The sequence below is a fragment of the Bubalus bubalis genome, chromosome 13 (genome assembly GCF_019923935.1).
Source record: "Bubalus bubalis isolate 160015118507 breed Murrah chromosome 13, NDDB_SH_1, whole genome shotgun sequence".
Lineage (NCBI taxonomy): Eukaryota > Metazoa > Chordata > Mammalia > Artiodactyla > Bovidae > Bubalus > Bubalus bubalis.
The window spans coordinates 31,114,544-31,130,181 of record NC_059169.1 but is presented as its reverse complement, the minus strand read 5'-3'; the positions used below and the strand labels follow the sequence as shown (position 1 = coordinate 31,130,181).

Here is a 15,638-nt window from a genome sequence, read left to right as displayed (position 1 = left end):
TGATAGTAATATTAAAATCAGTCATATTAAAAATATTTATAAATTATCCTCTCAGTTAATTCTTTATTATTTTCATAACAGTAATTCTTTTTTTTTTAATTTTATTTTTAAACTTTACATAACTGTATTAGTTTTGCCAAATATCAAAATGAATCCACCACAGGTATACATGTGTTCCCCATCCTGAGCCCTCCTCACTCCTCCCTCCCCATTCCATCCCTCTGGGTCGTCCCAGTGCACCAGCCCCAAGCATCCAGTATCGTGCATCGAACCTGGACTGGCAACTCGTTTCATACATGATATTTTACATGTTTCAATGCCATTCTCCCAAATCTTCCCACCCTCTCCCTCTCTCACAGAGTCCATAAGACTGTTCTTCTTGAGATATCAAAGTAGAGAATGTTTGTATCATGCATAATATTAGATGACTTTCTTTTCAATTATTATTATTTTTCTTAATATTCTAAGTGGTCACTGTTGTAAATATTTTTTAAAAATCTGGTCAACAATGGCAGTACTGTACAATTCTCTAAAGGTGAATTATTATCTTAGTTAAAAGTAGTATCAGTTTAACCTGTTTTTACCTTCTCCCTTTGGTGCAGCAAAGAAAATCACCTGTTAAAGTATTTACACAAGGGGGCTAGATAGAGGCGGGACTTATGCCTTGCTAGCTAATATAAGTAAACAAAAACCTAAGCCAGAGTCAATTCATTTGAATACAAGGAAATGAAACTTAAGTACAACCAATCACAAATAGCCACCTAGACTTTTCCTGAAGTCTGCTGCTGCTGCTGCTGCTAAGTCGCTTCAGTCGTGTCTGACTCTGTGCAACCCCATAGATGGCAGCCCACCAGGCTCCCCCGCCCCTGGGATTCTCCAGGCAAGAACACTGGAGTGGGTTGCCATTTCCTTCTCCAATGCATGAAAGTGAAAAGTGAAAGTGAAGTCGCTCATTCGTGTCCGACTCTTAGCGACCCCATGGACTGCAGCCTCCGTCCATGGGATTTTCCAGGGAAGAGTACTGGAGGCGGGGAGGCCATTGCCTTCTCCGTCCCGAAGTCTAGAGTTTCCCAAATAAGACAATTGCTTAACTTATAGACATCAGATAATATCTTTGCTTTGCTTCCATAACCTCTTTACAAAAACCTTTTTGTGACTCCTGACCGTGGAGCACTCCTAACCATTTTGGTTTGGGGCTGCACAATTCCAATCAATCAAATTGATTGATTGAACTCTTGAAAAATTATCATGTACCTCAGTTACCTTTTAACACGTTTAATGACTTCTGATCATCAAGCTGTTTATTCAGTATTCTTCCATCTTCAGTGTCTCTCAGTAATAATTGGATAATTATATTTCCATTAAATTGAGAAATTACACTTTATTAGAATTATAAAGTGTAAATTCAAAATCCATAAGGGCCTATCCTCCAACTTTTTACAAATTAATTTCTGAAATCTAAAGACATTAGTCAGGGTGATTCATGTATCTACTAAGGCCTGATAATTATTATTTAAACTTATTGTACCAAAATAGGCCTCCAAAAAATTTTGACTAATTATTTATTATTTTAGTTCACAGAAAGACCTAAATTTTTATTTACCACACAAGTTCTCAATATCCCCAAACCACCCTGTAACAGGCTTCATGTTTGCCAAAAATTTTAGTTTGGCAGAAGAGATGTAAAATCAGCTTAGAAGCTTGAGCAGATTCATACAGTGTGATTACAATGATCTTAATGGAATAAAAATCATAAAAAATTGAATCTTCATCCTTCAAATTACTAATGTGATCATAAAGAGTATTTCAGTATTGAAATTATCCTCCAGCACTGGTGCCTTCTGTAAAAATTTATGCTGTTATTTTTGGTGAATTAGGATACTTGGATTTGCATATATGTACATATACATAATTCACTTATATTATTCAATTAAATTTTATTTGACAACTCATAGATAATTCATAATTCATACATGTAATTCACTTAACACTTGCAAAGTATTTTCTTTATGCCAGGTACTATGCTAACCTCTGGGGCTTCCCTGGTAACTCAGTTGGTAAAGAATCCTCCTGCAATGCAGGAGACCTGGGTTCAATTCCTGGATTGGGACAATCCCCTGAAGAAGAGATAGGCCAGCCACTCCAGTGTTCTTTGGTTTCCCTGGTGGTTCAGATGGTAAAGTATCTGTCTGTGATACAGGAGACCAGGGTTTGATCCCTGGGTTGGGAAGATTCCCTGGAGGAGGGCATGGAAACCCACCTCAGTATTCTTGGCTGGAGAAACCCAGGCAAGAGGAACCTGATGGGCTACAGTCCATGGGGTCACAAAGAGTCAGACAGGGCTGGGCAACTAAGCTCAGCACAGCACATGCTGACTTCTGGAGATGAAAACAGAAGAAGGTATTCATAGGCTCCACTTTAATTCTGCTTAAAATCTTACAGAAAAAACGGCTTCAACTCTAGTCCAGAAACCTCTCATTTAAAGTCTTGATGCAATGATGAGAATAAATAAATGTAAAAGTAAATTGTTAAACTTTCATTTTACTCTACCAGCCCTTCAAACACAGGTTTGGAAGGAAATATGCAAAATTGAGGAGAAAAGTGCTCAAAGACTGACTAGAATAGTGTTCTCTGTATTTAAAAAAAAAAAAAAGAAAAAGAAAAATTGACAAATTCATTACATTGGTTAAATTAAAACTTAAAGCTTTATTTGAATTGCTTGAATAATTTTTGTTAACCATGTGGTCCCATTTGTTCATTTTTTGCTTTCATTGCCCTTGCCTGAGGAGACAGATCTAAAAACATATTGTTAAAGCTGATTTCAAAGAATTTGCTGCCTGTGTTTTCTTCTACAAGTTTTATAGTTTCAGATCTAACATTTAAGTAAGCTTTAAATCTATTTGAGGGTATTTTTGTATATGGTATTAGAAAATAGTCCACCTTAACTCTTTTACAAGTTACTGTCCAGTTTTTACAATGTCATTCATTGAAGAGACTGTCTTTTCCCCACTGTGTATTTTTGCCTCTTCTATTGTGGATTAATTGACTATATGGGAATGAGTTTATTCCTGCCTGTCTATTCTGTCCCATTTATCTATGTATCTGATTTTGTTCCAGTACTGTACTTCTTTGATTACTATAGCTTTGTAGTATAGTTTGAGGTCAGGGAGCATGCAGTTTTGCTCTTTCTCAAGTATGCAAGTTCTCAAAAAAATCCTTCCCCAGATCATTTTCAGAAACTACTCGTGGATGTGATCTGATAAACACAAGGCAGGAAGCAAAAAAAAAGGTATAATACCAGAGTTGGAACAATCCAGCAAGGAAGGTAAGGAATATTTCCAAGATAATGAGAAAGGGAAGTCTCAAGGATAAAACCAAGTGATAAGAGGAGAATGAATTCAGAATGCACCAAAAGGAAGGATTTCAGGAGAAACACTTCCATATTCAGAATGAAATGAATCTGACATTACCTGATTCCATTTTCTATGCTGAAATATAATTTTTAATTCTTTTGTGCTTATATGAATTCATTCAAATCAAAAAGGTAGTCAAAATTTAAATTCCAAAGTCTCAATCACATGTTATGTAAAAGAGATAATCTAACCATATCACACTAACAAAACTTACAAATATAAAACTTAAACACTGACTATTTATGAAAAAAGTTATATACTATACACAGAGGATGGAATAAGAAGGTGTTTGGTGGTGGGGTTGAGAGGGATTATGTATTGACTAAATAATTTTTCAAAATAAAAATCAATAGATTATGTCTACAATTAAAGAATCAGGAAATAACAGAGTACCTTCTGGGTGATAAAAGTGTAAATTAATAAAATACAAAACAAGTAATAGGCCTGCCTTGGTCAATTCTACCATGGAAAGAGGCAAATGACTACAATTTTTAAATTAGCATTAGAATATTATGCACTTTTAATAGCTTGGCACTTCAATGGATACAATAAAAGCAGAATTTAATTTTTTGAGAAAATGATGATAGGACATTCTTATTGGGAAAAGTTTCCATATAAATAAAAATAAATAGTGCATCTTTGGTAGATATATTTATTATAATTTTTGTCATAAGAAATAGAATAAATGATTTGTTTCCAAGCCATGATAAGGCAATACTCAACTGTTTGGGAAGAAATGAAATCCTGTAAGAACATTATAATGAGGCTCCCAGCTTGATCAGATACAGGTTTTGCTTTGCATGTTGGCCAGAGGGAAAGCTGACTGGAAATTTACCCAAGTTTTTGTTGCCCTGAATCTAAGCTACTCTTTGTATTTGGGCAAAACGCTCAGTACACCTGCCAGAATGTGCCCTTTGTGGGGTGGAAGGTTGAGGATTAAGGGTTGTCATAAAGGGGAAATGGAAAGAGAATTCTACAGTTGGAAAATATGCAGAGGTAGATATGAAAACATTCACGTTTATTTTATTTCTTAGAAACTTAATGGCAGTGGGTGGGGGAATGAAAATGGAATAGTATTTTTGTTTAATTCTGATCAAAAGCTACTAAGAAAGATAAGATATTATTAAATAAATTTACAAGAATTTCTGTGTGTTTTTAAATTCCTAATTTCTTCTTTTATACTCTTTTCATATATAAAGAGGAACATGCTTCCCAGTGTCTAATTCACTACCTGATAAAAAGCTGAAAAGATAAAATGTTACATTAAATTTTTCAGCTTTTATAACACATTTGATTAAAAGTAACAGATTCAAGGGCTTGTTACTTTGCCTTTTAAATAGGTCTCAGGCGGAGGGGGGATGGGGAACTCATTAGAAATCTCACTGGAAATAAACTGTTGAAATGTGTTACTGACTTCTGCCACCCATGCAATTACTTAGATGACATGGCAATGAAAACGTAAGAGAGAATAAAATAAAAAATCTGACAGTCTTGTAGGAAATTGGGCGTTGAATGCGGCATACATATGTCATAATAAATTTTCACAGTGCATAATAACAGTTTACAATGTAGTTTCCCCAGTTTCCCACAATACAAACCACAAAGAAGACATTATTTTCCTAAAAATGTTAATCTATCTTTTTTTTTTTTTTTAATTAGGAGAGTGAAGCTCGACCAAGTCAAATAATCCCAAAATCTCAGAAATTACAGGATCAAATACTGTGACATCAAACTAGTGGTCAAACAAGTAATTACACACAACATGTATTTTAATAGAAGCAATGTTTCTGGCAAAATCACTTTGTAGATTCCAGATAATTTTTTAAAATGCTTGTTAAAGAAAATGTGGGTGTTCTCTTTGTAAAATGAAAATTAACACAGCTTTTATATAACTCATCATCATATGTAAAATTTGTTGAATAAAATAGTACTGCTTCAATATGTTAGATAACTGTTATATATTTGAGGTTTCATGAGCTGTCATGCTTGCTGAATCAGTGTGACATCTAAGTTGAACATGGAGTAGAACACGTAAGTTCCCTAAAATGAGTGTGACACCTGCCATGAGGTTTTGTTTTAAGGGATTTTTGTAGACAGCACATTAACCAAACAACTATGAGCCAGTCACAACACTCAGACTGGAGTGGCGATATGACACATAAATGTTGTTATCTGTTTTACTTGTCAAACCAAAATTTCACATTCTATGATGTAGCTTGAGGTTATGGGAACAGAGATCATTTGGGGGATTTTCTTGTTTGTTTTAATTGTGAATGCAAATAAACCAAAAAGGGCATATAACCAACATAACAGGCAAGATATTAAGTAAAAGATCATTAAATCACTAGAATATGCCTAAATAATATTGTCTCTCAAAAATAAATCCTAAAAATGCAGGAATATTGAATATGAAAGAATGGGAGATGTGTTTCAGACACAAAACAAAGAGGACATATTCTCTCTGAAAACCAAATGATTTTTAAAGTATTAGATTCTTAATAGAACAGTAATTCTTAAGATAAATAATTAGAATAATTAAGTGTTAAGTACAGCCAAATATTTTGATGCACTAAGAGAGCCCAGACAGACCCATATATATCTTCATATTTATATGGGGAGATTATGAAATTCATTTACTGTCATAAAATAAGACCCCTGCTTATCTGGAAATCTACTTCCAATATTGCTAAAATTAACATAATTGTATTCAATTTTAAATGTCCTTGAGAAACTTGGGGATTTGAGTAAAATACAGAGCTGATTTTCTTCTTTGTGTATCATAAACTTCTCAATTTTACATGTTAGAATGAACACACAAGGATAACACTGATCAGTTGTACTTCTTTTGAGATTATAAGAAAACTGTATGTGGTATAGAATTTTTATATCTATTTGTAGAATGTTTCCCTGTGGATGAGATAGTAAAGAATCTACCTGCAATGTAGAAGACTCTGGAGAAGGGAATGGCTACCTACTTCAGTATTCTTGAATGGAGAACTCCAGAGACAGAGGAGTCTGGTGGGCGACAGTCCATGGGGTCACAAAGAATCAGACACGACTGAGGGACTAACAGTTTTTAGCTTTTTATATTTCTTAAGACAAATAGTCTACCAAGGTATGAGAAACATATTTGCCTCATATCAAATATGCGCGGTGGAGGTAGGTAGAGACATAGCCATGATAACTGAATCAATGCACTTTTAACAACATTAAATCGAGAACCACACAAGCCAGCGAAGCCTTTATGGGAATGTCTGGGTTCACCTCTGGGGTTAGAAGTCTCTGTGGGAACCTGTCTTGGATGGATTGGATTTCAGGAAGCCCAGTGTGCTTGTGAATGTCATCAAACCAAATCTCCTCTGTCCCTGAAGAAGTAACTTGCCCTTGAACATATGCCTATGGTACCAGAACCAAAGACAATTGTGTGGAATCTGGGGTTTTCTAAGGAAAGGCTAGAAATGTCAGATAGCTTGCTTCCTAAGTACCAATGCTGAAGAATTGATAGTGACTGCTTTAGACAGTGTGTCAAGAAGAATTCTTCAGTTAATTCTCTACACAAGTGGGGAAATGCAATTATCAGTTAGGCAGCATGCATGCTGTTTACTTGCCAACCTTGAACTGTATTATTCTGAAACTAGAAATCCGTAGAGGCTTTACTAGCTGGATGGGCAATATCAAAAAAGCATAGCCGTGGACAACACAGAGGAAACCAAAATTTCCCTCTTCTGTGAATTTCAACTCACTGTACTTCCACCATTTATAGTTTCAAGAAGATAAGTATATTAGGCTTCTCCTATTAGGCAAATAATATTTGGGATGGTTAACATAGGAAGGCACCGGAGTTATCTTTATAGCGAATTTGCTTTATATATGATCTAGGTAAGCTCTTTGCAGACTCCAGCAGTACCAGGGTCATGAATTGCTTTGCTCTCTGTGCTGTTTTATGCACAGATGAGACCGTGTGAGGTATGTAGTGTGGATGACAGCTGGATGGCATTGGGGGAGACACAAATGAAAATAATCCGCAGGTTTAAGCCGCAGGAAATTCACCCTCAGGTTGATCTCAAGTACTTGGATGGACATCAGTGGAGCTCAACTTTCTTTGGAACTCTTTTTATCTCTAAAATAATCAATTGGGCTTTTATACTATTTGATCGCAAACTTCTAACACCAGAACTCTATGTATCTTTAACATGTTTCTTATTTTATCTCATTTTGACTTTGTTCTTTTCATCCCTCTTCTACCTCATTTTCTATATTTCTCTTCTGTTTTGCTCTTCTTTTCAATGCATGGAAGAACACTTACATCATCTGTTAACCAGTACTGCCAATTTGTTTGGCCTTTTACTTTTCATTTATCCAGCAAAACCGCCACTCTGCACTGACATAATCGTTCTTAGTGATACTGGTACAGGCTGGAGTAAGTGAGGTTCACCAGTAATGAGGACTGGTGAGTTATTGTCTCTGTGTTTCTATTCACATTAAGGATCCTGTCCTGCCCTGTAATAACTTCTCGCATTTCCTGACCATTTACTTGGGCATTGTTTTCCTTCAACTTTAGCCACTTTTCTTCCCAGGAACATGAAAAGGCTATTAGAGGAGAGCTCACTCAATTTTTCTCTTACCCAACCTACAAACCTATCGTTTTGTAGGAACCTGACTAGGATTTTCTGTGGACCTGGGTGCCAAGTAGTGAAGGAAATAACATGTGGAGGGAGGGTGGTGGTCTTGGGTACTAGAATACAGCTCATCTTGGCCATATTAATCACACTGTGCCGTGTCCCAGTCAGGAGGTTGATGACATTTAACCATTGTTTATAAACTGCTTGAGATCCAAACTATCCTAACAACCTCAATATGCTCACTTCTGCATTGTGAGTACAAGAGAAAGGGAGGGTTATAGTTAGGTCCCAGGATGCATGAACCCACCCATGGCTTCTCTGACCCATGCTCTAGCTTCCCTTCTTTCTTGCTTCTAGTACCCACAGTTACTAAAACAGTGCCTCTAGTATATTAAACAGTCAGTTACTCTTTGAACACAAATTGAAAAAAATTAATCTGACCACAAACTAATGGAGGTATTCATAATTATAGGTCCTCATCTAAATGTTTAGGGCACTAATATAAATGAGGAATAAGAATATGTAAAATTGAACAATTTTGAGATTAGAAATATGAAATTATTTTAATCACCATTATGAATATTTGCTCTCAAACAAATGGTGTGTAAAGCACATTATAGCTTTTCCATAAATGTTAAATCTAAGCACTTCAAGTCAGATCTAAATTTTTAGTTATAAAACATATATTTTAAGTAATGTCCATATTTTCCCCATGTTTCAGAAACATTTTCATAGAGGATGGTTCACTTTGTACTTCATTAATCTGAATTATTTTTAAATACTTAAGTATATATATTTGAGTGGCTTGGTGGATAGAAGAATAAAATTACAAAAATATCTTTCAAAAAATAAAATGCCCATTTTTACTCAGTACTGAATTGTCAATCAATATTCATTATTCACCATTTTATTTCTACATGCATAGGACGTGGGTCTCAGTGAACTTCGGGAGTTGGTGATGGACAGGGAGGCCTGCCGTGCTGCGATTCATGGGGTCACAAAGAGTCGGACATGACTGAGTGACTGATCTGATCTGATCTGATTAAGATCATAATGAATAAATATTAATGTCAAACAATGTTAAAGGAATAGCAAATTTAATTTTCTTTTTAATGCAAGACTTATTGGAAAAATGATACATTTTAATCTTTATATTTTAAACTATCTAAAATCTATTGATTTCTTATTTATATATAAATGACATAATTTAAGTTGTATTTGTTAATATTAGGTACTTATGAAAGTTGTTTCTTATTGCACAGAACAATTGATAGTAAATATGTACAAGATGTCTGCCAGTATATAGAAGTTGCCCCTAAAAATTTTTAAATATACATTAAATGTTCAAATATACATAGGTGTTATCTGTAATTTTTACTTCTAGAAATAAAAAATATTCTAATCAATGGGTTGATTACTTATGCTTTTATTATTTAAATATTACTGCATTCTCATTTGGCAATCAGTTACAGATTACCTCTATAATCTGCTACATATACAAAATATTGAAATGTATGTCAGCTACCGACAACTGATTTTATGGCCTCATGCCTGACATATTGACTACTCACTTGGATTATCCTTTGCCAAATTATTTCCTGGAGTTTAATTCTATACTGTGACTTGAAAATAGGTTTAGGCATTTATAGAAAAGAATAAAGTATACTACATAAATTGTAATGTTGACTTGTAGTGCTACATATGGGCTTTCCTGGTAGCTCAACTGGTAATGAATCCTCCTGCAAAGCAGGGGACCCGGTTCAATCCCTGAGTCAGAAAGACATCCTGGAGAAGGGATAGGTTACCCACTCTAGCATTCTTGGACTTCCCTGGGGGCTCAGACAGTAAAGATTCCACCTGCAATGAGAGAGACCTCAGGTTCAATCCCTCAGTTGGGAAGATTCCCTGGAGAAGGGCATGGCAACCCAATCCAGTATTCTTTCCTGAAGAATCCCCATGGACAGAGGAGCCCAGTTGAGTCAGACATGACTGAGTGACTAAGAACACCACTATGTATATTTTGACCCAATTCCTTCTTTTTTCCCAAACCATCTTTGAAACACTCATGTTTTCTTGACACTGACAATCCTACCTTAGCTGCTGTTCATGTGGATTCTTAATTCTGTGGTATATAGACTCATATGAGTCACAAAGCATTAAAAGGAATGTATTATTAGTATAGCTTCATGTATCAACTGACTTAATTCTTTATGTTAACTAATTCATTTTGAATCTCTGACATTAAGAGTGCAGTTTTCTCATCTTTCATTGACCTGATTTTAAAACAGGTCAGAGAGAAGGAAGAATTAGAGAAATACTTTGGCAATTTGAAAATATAGTATTGAAAGAGTAAAAACAAAAGAAAACCAAAAAAAAAAAAAAAAACAACTTTGCATTTCATCATTTCAAATAATAATAAAGTAACAATATTTAATCATGGATATTACATATCATAGATTTCTCTTTCTGCTAGCATGGGACATTTCGTTATCACTACTACAATGAAGACGTTTTACCAAAATAACCACAGATTAAACATAGGCCCAGATACCTTTATAGGCTAGGTATTAATCACAAACAAGACCCACTCAGAAATACATGAAACAAAAAAGCTAACTGACGAAAGCAGTCAGAAAAACCCAGGGAAATACTGGCACTAGGAAGAAAAGGATCTTGAACGTCAGTCTGTATGTAATGCTCTTCCTGCTTAATTTCTTTTCATGAATACTAGTGTTTAATGAGAATGCCCTAAGATTAGATGTGTTTTATCAGAGTCTGGTGGTATTCAAGCAATGAGATACAGGTATAAATCTGAACTTAAAAGTTTTTGTAAATTGTATTTCTATGTGACAAAAACAAATTTATTGCAGTAATTATTAAATGTCTTTGATTTTTTACATTTTAATGTGGCTCTAGATCAATCAGGTTTTTCCAGAAAAACAGAAGCAGTAGACTCTATCTACCATTTATCAATCATAAAGCTATCATCTTAAACTCATATTCAAAAAAAATAAGATCATGGCATCTGAGCCCATCATTTCATGGCAAATAGATGAGGAAACAATGGAAAGAGTGAGAGACTTTATTTTCTTGGACTCCAAAATCACTGCAGACAGTGATGCAGCCATGAAATTAAAAGACACTCCTTGGAAGAAAAACTATGACAAATCTAGACAGCATATTTAAAAGCAGAGACATTACTTAGCCGACAAAGGTCCATCTAGTGAAAGCTATGGTTTTTCCATATAGTTTTTTTTTTTTTATTTTTTTATGGTTTTTCCAGCAGTCATGTATGTATGTGAGAGATGGACCATAAAGAAAGCTGAGTGGCAAAGAATTGATGCCTTTGAACTCTGGTGTTGGAGAATTGGAAGTCACTTGGACAGCAAGGAGATCAAACCATTCAATCCTAAAGGAAATCAGTCCTGAATATTTATTGGAAGGTCTGATACTGAAACTGAAGCTCCAATCCTTTGGCCACCTGATGTGAAGAACTGGCTCATTGGAAAAGACCCTGATGCTGGGAAAGATTGAAGGCAGGATGAAAAGGGCACGACAGAGAACAAGCTGGTTGGATGGCATCACTGACTCAAAATACATGAGTTTGAGCAAGCTCTGGGAGCTGGTGATGGACAGGGAAGCCTGGTATGCTGCAGTCCTTGGGGCAGCAAAGAGTCAGACATGACAGAGACAGAACTGAACTGAAGCTATCATTTATCCATATGTAAAGACATTTATTATAAGGAATTGGCTCACTTTATTCTGGGAGCCAGCAGGCCTAAATTTTATAGAGGAGTCCACCAGCCTGGAAACTTTGGCAGGAATGGATGCAGCAGACTTGAGGCAGAATTTCTTTTTCCTCTTGGTGATGCCTCAGGTTTCACTATTAAGGTGTTTCAAATGACTGAATGAGGTCAACCCATGTTGTTCAAAGTTATCCCTAGTTCCTAATGTTAACTGATTGCACAGCTGTAAACCATATCTTAACATCACAACAGCAGCTAGATTAGAGTTTTATTCGAAAACTGGGCATTATAGTCTAGAAAACTTCACAGATAAAAATGAGTATCACAGAGGTTATGTATGTATGAACCATAGCAGCATCTGTCATACTAATAGACAAATTTTCTATGTTCTGTTGCTTATGACTTTTAGTAAAAACTGTTTTTATGGTATTTAGATTTTTTCTAAGGTATCACTTCTACATAAGCAGAATCCTATTGAAAAATATTAGATAAGCTTAAAACACCATTGAAATTTAATATTTTACATGTTACTTAAGCATTCTTATCATGAAGCCTTTTGAATTAAATTTAACCACTCAGTATATTTATATTTTTGTCTTATTAATGACTCTATTTAAAATGTAATGATTTTAGTAAATATAAAGCACATAATCACTTATGTTTAAATGATTTAATATCTAGTGATAAACTTATTTCCTACCAATATTTCCTATTTTTTTCATTGTATACTATATTTAATGGATTTTTTAAAATCCAAGATTTAGAACCTTGATATCTTTAGATAAATACATTATAAAATTAGCAAATATTCCAATTTCATATCATAACAAATCATATAAGACTGATATATTTTGTTTTTCCTGGCCTGTTTTTGCCTTTGTCCTCAATACTGGACCTAAAACTAAAAACTATTTATTTTTTCAAAAATGACCTTCTGAGTTAGGAAAAAAAATCATTGTTATTATTGTTATTATTATTTCAATTACAAATCCAAAGAGCAAGATTCTATTCTAGACCAAAGTATTACTCTGGATGAAAAAATAGGAAATGTATTACCTTTTTCAGATTATGGACATGCTATAGCTATAATATGAGTGTTAATATAGCTACATAATTATGATCATCAGGAAAAATTAGCATTCTCTAAAATTTGCTATCTTATTTCATCATTTTATCTGCTAAGAATTATTTTACATTTTAAGTCTTTTATTATTGTCTTTGGTGAACTGTCTTTATCTTCCGTTATTTTCAGGATAGGATGTCTTCATATTTTAAATCACCAGTTCAAAATATTATGTAAGTTATTTGTCAACATTGTCACAGAAGAAATTTAGATTCTTCTATGTATTTTTTTTTCAATTTACTTTTTCATCAGTGCCTACAGGGAAAACCAAGAGATGACCTTGGAACGTAGGCAACTAGATAGGGAACATGAAAAGAAATTCAGTTTGAAATTGCAATGGCAAGGTTGTGTGCTCTTAGCAATATTCTGAAACACAGAAAAGCATGACAGTTGTGATAAGCAATGAGGCAGATGCAGAAAGATTTCTGCTGTTATATATCCAGAAATGGTAACAGTTTATTGAGTCTCACTTGGGAATTTAAATGAGTAAATTTAAAAGAGGACTTTGAAATAATATATTTTTTCCTATTTGAAAAATTGCTTCTTTAATATATTAAAAAAATAAACTCAGATGTAATCTAACAAAGTTATTTCTTTTAAATCATACATACAGATGGCAGGGTACTATAAATTACTTTCTACTATACTTTAGGCACTCCATAAAGACTTATCTAATAATTGACTGACTGTTTGGATGATTGATGAGTAGTAAAAAAAAGTCTCCATTCTTGCCCACAAAACAACAGATTTAAATCTAAATTGAAACATGTTTTACTTTGGTTATTTGCCCTTGGCATTTGGCCACTTCCCAGTCTGCCAATTTTATCTTGTGTACTGTATCTTACAAAATGATATTATAAAAATCTGTCATCAGTATCTGTTACATTTCTACCAACACACTAGTTAAAAATCTACATGGAAATGCCATCAGAGTTTTGAAATAGCACTTATCCACCATTTGGGCAGACAAAATATGCCTAGGCACACAAACAATGAAGGGTGAATGGCCAGGTGGTTTGCATGAAGACAGACCAGCAATTTCAATGATTATTTGTGTTTTCTGTTGTCACTGCCATTATCCCCTAAGAATTTGAACTGTCCAAAGTGGACCTGCAAAAGTACACGGCTTTGTAATCATAGCTGGAGTCAAATATCCATTACAAAAGCTGCCCTTTAAGTTTTTCTTCGTATGGTTGCTTAAATCTCTAGCTGAAATGAGTTGAGAAAATGTTTGCAGAAGTCAGGTCAGTTGAGCAGCTTAACTGCTAACAGCCCTGACCGAGAAGAGGTTTAGGTATGAGTCTTGGAGTGGAGGTTTTCTGAGAAGACCTGACCCTGCTTTCCAGGTTTTCCACATCAGCCTGTTTCAATGGTAGCATGACAAACTGAGCCTAGATATGCCTATCTTCCCTAACTTCACATTTAGAAGAAAATTGAAATATACTGTATCCATGCTTATATTAAAAATTGTTTTAATAGCATGTGTGGGGACATTAATTTATTTCATCCTTCATATCGATCATAATAGAACTTATACGCACTCTTAATAATGTCCTTGAGGATATTTCATACTCTTTAGCCATTTGGCACTGATTCTTAAATCAAAACACTTCTCTACACTGCTGTATTACTGTTCTATTGCTTTAGCAAATTGCCACAATATATTAGCTTAAAACAACACACATTTACAGACTAACCTTTGGAGGTCAGGCAAGTCAGAAATCCAGGTGGGCTCAGCTGCTCTTCTGCTTAGGCTCTCAGAAGGCCAGAATTGGTGACACTCAAGTTCTGTCCCTTTCAGGAGGCTCTGGGAAGGAATGAATGTGTTTCCAAAACTCCTGCTTGTGAAGGCGTTCATTTCCTGAGACTGAAGTCCTTGCTGGTTTTTAGTTGGTGAGCAGTGTTTAGTCCTGAGAAGTTGCCCGTGTTTATTCTCATAATCTCCAGGTGCCTCCAATACCTTTTGGACCACTGTTCCTTCCATGAAATGATAGGTAGACTCCTTCTCAGACTCTCGGACTCTCCCTTTTGCTTCTGCTGTTTCTCACTACCGTCCTCCACTTCTTCCTCCAGCTGGAGATGCTTCCCTGCTTTTAAGCACTCATGTGATTAGATTGGCCCCAGCTGTGTGTTTCAGACTACCTGCACTCACTTAAGGGCCATGCCTTATATCAGTCAAGCTCTTTTTATGCAAGGTAATATTCAGAGGTTTTGATTATGTGGTCATTGTACAGTCGTTGGAGGGGCATTATTCTACCACAGCCAAAGATTCACAAGAACTGATTTATCTTCTCATTCATCTTAGCATTTGTTTGTCACATGTTCCAAAATATGAACATAAATACGTTGCTTGTTGTGGTTTAGTCGCTAAGTCATGGTGTCCCACGCTTTTGTGATGCCATGAACTGTAGCCCACCAGGCTCCTCTATTCATGGGATTTCCCAGGCAAGAATACTGGAGTGAGTTGCCGTTTCTTTCTTCAGGGGACTTCCCTGACACAGGAATCAAACCTGATACTCCTGCATTGGCAGGTGGATTCTTTACTGTCTGAGCACCAGGAAAACACAAAATACGTTGTTTACTATTACTTAATATAGCTATCCTAAAGTGAAGAAATATTTTGATGTTGTTTCTGTCTTAACTATAGACTAAGTAACATGGACAAAGTTTTAACTGTAAAACAACTTGAACCAGCTAAAGAAGTAAGTACCTGTGATCCACCCAAACAATAGCA

The 15,638-nt window shown here is 35.1% G+C and overlaps 1 long non-coding RNA gene across 1 annotated transcript in view; it reads right to left on the bottom strand.

The window, feature by feature from the left end:
• Positions 1-15,253, bottom strand: part of LOC123328974 — a 144,554-nt gene extending 129,301 nt beyond the window's left edge. Inside the window, exon 1 of the long non-coding RNA XR_006544029.2 lies at positions 14,602-15,253. This is a non-coding gene — a long non-coding RNA (uncharacterized LOC123328974). The remainder of the gene's footprint in view (positions 1-14,601) is intronic.
• Positions 15,254-15,638: the final 385 nt, after the last annotated feature.